The following is a 9,095-nucleotide window of genomic DNA, read 5'->3' as shown; positions in this document are numbered from 1 at the left end:
TGTCAGGCGTTTAACCTCTTTGAAAATAGAGACAAGCCCCCTTGTAGATCATGTGGCAATTTGTTTGGGTTGAACACAGAGGACAATATTGAATGGGCCTATGGCAACTGTGCAGAAGCTGAAAGTGTGAGCAACTTGCTCAAAAATGTGGGAGAAGTTAAAAAGCAAGCAGCTCCATCATCTGAGACAGGCACAGAGGAGAACAGGAAGAGAGCTGCAGAGAATGTCTGGAAAGAGCTTGAAGGTTTTGTGCGCACGGAGAGATTTAAATGGAAAGGTCAATTCTACACCCCACGAAGAGTTTCAACTCAAAAAAACAACTAAATATGAAATAATAATAATAATACCAATAATAATAATAAACTCAAAAAAAAACTGTAAACCTCTGGGAACTGACATTCTTACTTTTGCGTTACAGTCATTGCACAATTGTAAGCCGCATGCGTGTCACCTGTTTGAATGAAGCAAAGATGCTAGAATTGATCAGTCAGTTTTGTTTGCCACATGAATATTAGATACAATTTGATGTATTGATCATGTCATTCACAATAAAATTGTAAAGTCAGATTCCAAATTTGTTTTGATTTTTTTTTTCTCCTGCAACCTTTATAGAGAATGGGTTTAAGGAAAATAATGGAAATGGTTCACCTTTAACAATAAGCTTCAGGTCACCATTAAAAAACATCCTCCATACATCAATGACCAGAGTATCAAGAGTCTTAGGTTTCAAGAACAAGGTATTGGGTATCTAGGGATGTAGATCTGTGTCTATTTCTTACTTCTTAAACTGCTTGAGGTTCATCAAAAAGTACCCAAATCTCTTTCCCACACACATTTAAGGGTTGCAGCAGTTTAATATCATAGTCAATACATGTAATGTTAGAATAATTTCATTATCAAGAACAGACAGAGACCACTGAAGGTATATCAAAGTTCATTTTTACTTTGAGGAGACAGTTTCCACACTACAGAATAGTACAGAAAATTCCCGACTGGAAGATCTCTACAGCTTCTTATTTATACAAAGTGGATGTTAATATGACGTCATAATAAAGTGGATGTTGTCAGTTTATCTCATTGGGTCTGGGAGTCCGCTCCGCCTACTCCGCCCCAGAATCATCCTGGCCCTTTCACAAGGACAGATGATGGCTCCATGGTTATCTTGTTTAGAGTGATCAGTATAATATAGTGTTATTATACAAACAGTTTTGATAATAATCAGAAAAATTGTATGTATGATAATTTTTCTAACATTTAGATACTCCGTGTCTGTCACTAGCCTAATACTAGAGGCTTTATTTATTTAAACCGGTTCTCCATCTGAAGGTGAGATATAGGAAAAACATGTTTAAATGACCTATAGACAGAGTTAGAGAGGGAGAGGAGTTGAAACTGACTGAAACTGTACGATGGAGTGAGAGAAAAAGTCATCATTACAATATAAAGCCACCATGTTTTCATCAAACTCTGAATTAAATCAGACTTTAATCAAATGAGTGTGCAGTAGGAAGTGTAACGCAAAGGCCAATAAAAAAAGTGGCAAATATTACTGTATTTCTAAACATAGCACTAGTTTTTTTATGCTATTCCAGATGTGTGGGAGCTGTGAAGGAATTGTGTGTATCAAAGTAGGCGCAATGAACAGCACAATGTAACAAACAGCAAGTGGCTGGTATTGTTTTCATCTTACATCATACAATATGTATTACTGCAACCCTTGAAAGCTACGGCTTACTTAACTTCACAAATTCACATCAAAATGGGTTTCTAAAGCTGTTTCATCACCACCCATGATTTATAAAAAAATTCTCCAGCTGGGAGTTGTTCTTCTTTTGAATCCTTTGTACATTGCATTGTGGGAGAAAAGTTTGCATCCATATTTTTGGCCAACCTGTTGCACACTCCTGTCACAGCAAGAGCCTGATCACTAACTATATCTCTTCTGACCTCAAAGCAGTAACTAGATTTAGCTAGATTAACTAGATTAGACAACAATTTGTGAAAAAATACGTTAATTTTTTTGGTCAGGACATCTCAGCGTCAGGGGAAAGATTGTCTCCATCTCAGATTGAGGCAACAGATTCCCTCCGAAAACCTGCAACAAAGAAACAAAAGATGTCGTTTCTAGGAATGTATTCCTATTGTAGCGTTTCCCTGCAAATTATGCTCAGTTAGTTCAACCGTTAGCTAACATATTAAATGGTAAAAATCTGTCTGCGCCTGACCGCATCACGTGGACGATCGAAACGAACCAGGCGTTTGTAAATCTTAAAAAAGCTTTTCAAAGCCCGTCGACCTTAGGTCTGCCAAACCCTAAACTTAAATTCCCTCAAACGGTGCATGAATGTTTGAGCTGCATGACGTCTGTTCTCTTGCAGCCTCTCGGTGACAGGCTCAGACCTGTGGCCTATTTTTCTGCAAACCTTGATCCTGTAGCAGCAGGATTGCCAATATGTCTCAGAGCCGTGGCTGCTGCTGAAAAGGCCCTGTCAGCATCTAGAGACATAGTTGGCTATGTGCCATTAACATTTTTAGTGTCACATGCAGTTTCTCTGATCCTATTTGAGCAACAATCTTCACATTTGTTTGCAGCACAATATCTAAGGTATCACACATGTCTGTTTGATATGCCTATGTCACTGTTAAACGTTGTACAGTACTTAACCCTGCTTCTCTTAGGCCTAAACCTGGGGAGGGAGAGCCGCGTGACTCTTTGGCAGAGTTGCAACACACCTGTCCGCCGCGTCCAGATCTGACTGACACACCGGTGCCAAATTCAGATCTCGTTTTGTATGTGGATGGGTCAGCCTCACGCTGCCCTGACACTGGCCAGGGACAGGTAGGGTTTGCTGTAGTATCTGACGCGGAAACCTTAATGGCTAAACCTCTTCCCAAGCACTTCTCTGCGCAGGCTGCTAAACTCATTGCTCTCACTGAAGCATGTAAACTGGCTAAAGGTTCGTCTGTAACAATTTGTTGATCTCACACTTAAAGGAGAATACCAGCCAATTTTTGTGTTAATCTCGATAGCTCTAAATATGCTTTTGACTGAAAAAGCCCGGACCTGAATCGGTACAGGCAACACTAAGCAGCTGCAGCTACGTGTACAAGCTTCCACTGAGCTAAAACGGATTTAGAGTGCCTTTGTGCCTCTTAACAGACACACAATGGAATAAATATGTCTATAGTACAATACCGGGCCCTTACGTAACAACAAGAGGCGTTTTCAAGTCGGAACTTTTTGTTAATTCACCTACCCGGTCTTGTTCTTGCAGGTGGTTGCCTGGTTAGCTACTTGTTAGCTGCTAGCTGCTATTGTTAAGTGTGTTCAGCCAGACTTTTGTGAAAGTCATAACGCAGCAGTTGCGTGTCAATTGCGGTTGGCAGTGTCAATCTGTGGGGTAGTTCCCTTAGCTGGACAGGCAGCCTTCGGCCACGCCTCCCTCGCCTCAACAATTCCCCGAGCGCCTGATCGTGTGGTGGGTGTCCTCCGTGTCTTCCCGCCGACAAATTGTAGTTTGTTTCCTCCTCAAAAATAGGTAATTCCATGTAGTTACATAGTTACTGATATGGTCATAACTACTACAGTGTTCAATTACCTATTTTTGAGGAGGAAATTAACTACAGTTTGTCATCTTGGGGAATTGTTGTCGGCTGCGGGAGGCAAGGAAGACGGCCGGCTAAGGAAACTAGCACACAGATTGACACAGGCGAACCTCCTACTCACCAACAACAGATAGATCACACACTTAATGGATGAGCTACAAATACACACGCAACTGCTGCATTATGATTTTCACAAAAGCCTGGCTGAACGCACTTATCAATAGCCGCTAACAGCTAGCAGCTAGCAGCTAGCTCGAGCAGCTAACCAGGCGAGCAAGCTACCCACCTGCAAGAAAAAGCCAGGGTAGGTGAATTAAAACAATGTCGGACTTGAAAACGCATCTTGATGTTACAAAGGATCCCTGTTTATGTTGTACAGGCATACTAATTCCATTGTGTGTCTGTTCAAAGGATAAATATGAACTACTTTTGCTTCTTTAACCCAATCAAAAATAGCCAATACATTGACAGCATTTCTTTCCCACCAAACCTACTTATAGGAAGGAATAGCAGAGCAAAGGGTCGAAATTAAGACAAAAGTTTCCTTTTATTCCTTTTCTCCGGTTGGTTTATTTGGATGCATGGTTAGCGAGTGAGTTCCATCGGACAGCTTCCCCATTGGACATGTGAGACAGAGGAACAGAGGGCGGAAATGATCATCTTGCCTGTAACACGGACTGCTTCTACTCACCATTTCTTCATTGCATCACACAGATAAGTGCGAGATCTCACCACACTACAAAACAACAAAGAACAAAACATATCACCCAGGTAGATGGACTATGATTTATTATTTTGGGGTTATTTTATCAGAGCTCTGAGGTCCTTTTTATTTTCTGTTCTTTTTTCAAATTTTGGGGAAAAAGTTTGAAACTAAGAGACGTGGATTTTCACAAGGGCATTTTCTTAGTTGTGAAAATCGTTCCATTGATAGATTCTTGTTTTAAGTATTTTCACTAATACAGTTCAAAAACCAAAGTCAAGCACAAAAGTCTTAAGTCTTAATCAGCCTTAAAATAAATGCTATGCTGTTTATCTTACTTGAATTTTATAAGTCAAATCATTTTTGAGTGAATTTAAATCAAGTGACAGCAAACCATGCTACTTCAAAAATTCCAAAGAACCACAAACAACCAAACGGGAACGTTGTGTGAAGGTACAGAGCAACGGCAGGAGTACGTTACAGTTGGTTGGTTCTCTTAACGTTTAGGGAACGTTATAACCCGGAGTGAACATTCCCTAAACGTTTTTTGGTTTGGTTTGAACTTACCTTTAGAGAACCAAAAACGTTCCCTAAACGTTCTGTGTTAGTGGGGTAACAGGACATAACGAAAGAAAGAAAAAACAAGATCATACTGTTGGATATATGATGTTTAAAATGTTGGCTATGTTTTTTTTCAGTTTTCTCTCCTCTTTTTGAAAAGTTCCTTAGAAAGGCAGCACATCACTCCACAATGTAAAAAGTACCCCATACAGTTTGAAACATGTGTTGTTCCCCCTTTGTCTGGACCTTGACCCAGTTTGTTGTGACAAATGTTGCATTCAGCAACGTACTTGCTGCTGTTCAGTGGCATCATTCGTTTAGCCACACACAAAATCATACAGATGCACGTCATTTCCACATTAGAACGATCAATCTGTGCCCTTACAGCTTTTTATAATCAGAAAGCCACACCGGTTGACGCAGCAGTTAAGCATCTCTCATTTCCAGTGTCCATTGTCTGGACTTGTTTAGCATTGACACACTTGAAATAATTGCATTCAGGCCAAAGCTCCCTGCACCTCACCCTTTACAAAAGAATACATTTTGACATTGCCTAAGAACAAAACAAGATAAAACGGTAAACATCTACAGTTTATGGGTGTTGGCAAAGCCAGAGAGTGAGTCTAACTTTGATACAGATAAATATAGCATAGTCAAACATCAAAAGCCCTGTAATCATAAAGTAACATTTCCAGTGTATGTGCACTGCATGGTGCAGCATAAAGAAACATATTTTAACGTGTAGTTAAATTAAATGCTGATGTGTTAAATGCTATTTAAAATACAGCACATTTAGTGGGAGATGGAGAGTGGTGAGAGTCAGATATAAGAATTCATAAAACATGTAAATGTACTGTATTTGATATAGCGCTTTTCTAGTCTTAACGACTACTCAAAGCGCTATTTACATCATACAGGATACATTCACCATTCACACACATTCATACACTGTGGCCGAGGCTTCCGTACAAGGTGCCACCTGCTCATCAGATAAATACTCACACACATTCACACTCCGATGCTTAGCATCGGGGGCAACTTCGGGTTCAGTGTCTTGCCCAAGGACACTTCAACATGGGACTGCAGGGCAAGGGATTGAACCCCAAACCTTCCGATTGGCAGACAACTGCTCTACCACTGAGCCACAGCCGCCCCTTTACAAGGTAACTAGCACCTAAAGTAACTAGTAACTAAAGCTGTCAGATGAATGTAGTGGAGTAACTAAAGTAACTAATACCTAAAGTAACTAGTAACTAAAGCTGTCAGATGAATGGAGTGGAGTAACTAAAGTAACTAGTACCTAAAGTAACTAGTAACTAAACATGGTGTTGGAATGTGAGATGTGAGCTTGAGCAAAGTATCTTCATCAGCACAATGTGTACAGAGACAGACAAATAACTTCAGCTTTCCATGCACATGAAATGTAGTCATTATTAACTTCACACTTTATAACAGAACCTTAACATTGAATATGACCCAAAAATGAACACTGAAACTCAGTTGGATTTCATATTGTCTTTTTCCTCCTGAGGGGTTGTCTCAGTGGCCAAGATGCACCACTAGATGGGAGCACAACCATGTTCTATTGTATTATGCTTTGAGCTCATAATAAAATCATAATTTCACTATCTGTACCTTATAGATTAGATTTAGATTGAAATGTTTAATATAACAGTGAAGCCAAAAGCAGCATAATCACATTTTCTCTGGTACAGATGGTTCGGTAATTTAGAAATGGGGTAACCTATGACTACACTGTCCTGGCTGGTTTGTTGTGATCCTCTGGCTTCTTCTATCACCTTCACCTCTACCAGGGCAGACTGCAGCTCTCACACCAAACAATGACAGGACGCATGCTGTGGTCATTTCCCGTCTTTTAAAGGAAAGACAGGAATCAAAGTGCAACTGGAAGTGCAAATAGTTCTCCTTCTCCTGTCATCAGGTCTCGCATTAGGCCTTTTCAGTGCTAGGACAATTACACTACAAAAATGAATTTGTTCACTCAAAGAACCACTGATGAGCACCAAATGAAATACTTTTGCAGATGATTACATGTTGTTTTGATTGTGATCAGGGAAGTCCAACTCTGGACACATTTGTGTTGTATTACAATGCCTTATACCCACCATTTCATTAAAGCCAAATATCGTCAAACCAATTGACTATCACTTGTAAACACTTGTGTGTTAATTTTTGCCATTTCTGAATCTAAAGTCTTGAGAACCAAACAGCATGTCATTATTCAGGAAATGTTTGATGAGTGATGGGAATTTGGGTTTTATTTCCAACTGTTACGTCACAGACGCTTTGTCCAGCTTTTCCTGTGGCCCTCTCTCCAATAACATGTTTGTTTTCAGATCTATATTTGTGTAGCCCACCACTACCAGTGAAGGAAATCCTGTCTGACCTCTCAGACGGTTCTGATGAAAACACTGGCACTTGGTGACGTCCAGGAGACGGAATGTTAATTTTTCTTTAAACCTTACGTATTCACTGCTCTAATCTTTGTTTGAACAGGCAATCGTCGGAGCTAACCTGGAACTGAATGCCTTGGTAAGACTCTCAAATGTTCTTTACTACGAGAGCGCCCACATTGAGTATGCACACAGATGATGAATGCTGCATCACACTTGCGTGCACACACACATAAACATACACAGATGGTTGCAGTTCTTCTGTAATATTTTCACTGAAGTTGCCCTTGGTGTTTCATGTCAGGAAAATCTGAGTCATGTTTGTTTGACAGATCCTCTCTGATCTAATGTACGTTTTGTTGAATTGCCCTATAATGCATGAAAGCATGTTTTTAAGAAAAACAGATGCTCAGACACACATCATCGTCGTCATCATTACACTATAAGAGGTTGCACTTGCAGTATGATTAACTGTCCAGTACCCACTCATTCTCAAACAAACAAACAATTTTGTCTTGAGTTCTGTTATTCATTAACCCAGCGCAACATCTGCGGTTGCTATTTTATGCCTACACGTGCACACCCTTTCCATGCACCATCACCTAGCATGCATGTCTTCAGGGTGGGAAAACTGGAGCACCTGAAGGAAACCCACGTAAACAGAGAAAGAACATGCAAACCCCACACAGAAAGGCCCAAAGCGACCTGGTTGCAAACCCAGAACCTTCTAGCTGTGAGGCAGAAGTGTTAACCACTGAGCCACCATGCTTCCTAGTTAAGAGTTAATTAGCGACCACATTTGCAACTTTTACTCTAGCACAAAGAATGACAGGTCTCTATTACATTGGGACCACAAGGGAAGAGGAAACAGGAACAATTACCCAGTAGCCAGCTGCTCTTTTTTCTATTGGCTGGTTGGTTTTCTCTGGTTTATCTGTGAGCGAGCAGCGCTGCTAGCCTTACACAAGGCGCCATAAGAACAGTCAGAAATCACATTAAGTTGCCCGCCTTCTTCTGTCTCTGATTGCTTACCCAGATATTCTTGCCCTAACCCTAACCAATCCCACTTCTCATGCTTAAACCTAACTATGTCATTCTAATCATTCTAGCAGATCCTATTTAGGATTTACCAAGGGGGTAAGCCTAAGGCGCCATTTTGATGCTACCTAGCACTCACCCACCGTTAGCAATCCACTGACTGCCATTCATTTTGGCGTCTCTTTGACATCAAATGATTTTACGTTTATAGATTCTATTTGTCCGTTGTTTATTTCTAAAGAAACACATCAATGTATAAAAGGCTCCGTTACCTAGTATCTCACGTAATGTCTCTGTAGCAGACGTTTTTGTAAAAAATGGCTAACGATCGTGTCATAACCACGCACCTTACTGTCACACAGTAGAGGAATAACCATACAGTACAGGAGAAGCTTGCAGACAGTTTCAATTTACAATAGCTTTTTAGGCTTAGTTACTAATGTTAACTAGCATTTTAGTTAGCAATAATTAGCCTGTGCTTATCATATATCTTAACATATACCTACGCGCTCCGACTCTGCTGATTGGGAAAGACTGAGATTTCAAAAGAGTTTCTTTCAGACAGGTTGCTTACGTCACATCTATGTCTTCAAGCTCAGTTGGAGGCTGCAGAGTAACGCTCAGCCATCACCGGAAAAGAGCTTCTAATAGACATCACTGGTCTCCGTTGAAAACAAGGGCATCACACTGTCCATTTATTCTGTCTATGGGATATTCCATAGCCACGACCTTCCACTTCCGGGATTGCTAAATTGCCAACAGAATTTCCGCTA

The 9,095-nt window shown here is 40.5% G+C and overlaps 1 long non-coding RNA gene across 1 annotated transcript; it reads left to right on the top strand.

Moving 5' to 3' along the window:
- Window positions 1-1,431: 1,431 nt before the first annotated feature.
- Window positions 1,432-8,873, top strand: LOC117956894. Its single transcript, XR_004659395.1, has 3 exons — window positions 1,432-1,512; window positions 7,117-7,121; window positions 8,862-8,873. It is a non-coding gene; the product is annotated as an uncharacterized LOC117956894 (long non-coding RNA).
- Window positions 8,874-9,095: the final 222 nt, after the last annotated feature.

Source organism: Etheostoma cragini, chromosome 14, assembly GCF_013103735.1.
Source record: "Etheostoma cragini isolate CJK2018 chromosome 14, CSU_Ecrag_1.0, whole genome shotgun sequence".
NCBI lineage: Eukaryota > Metazoa > Chordata > Actinopteri > Perciformes > Percidae > Etheostoma > Etheostoma cragini.
The sequence above is the reverse complement of the archived record's forward strand: the minus strand, read 5'-3'. Positions and strand labels throughout refer to the sequence as shown.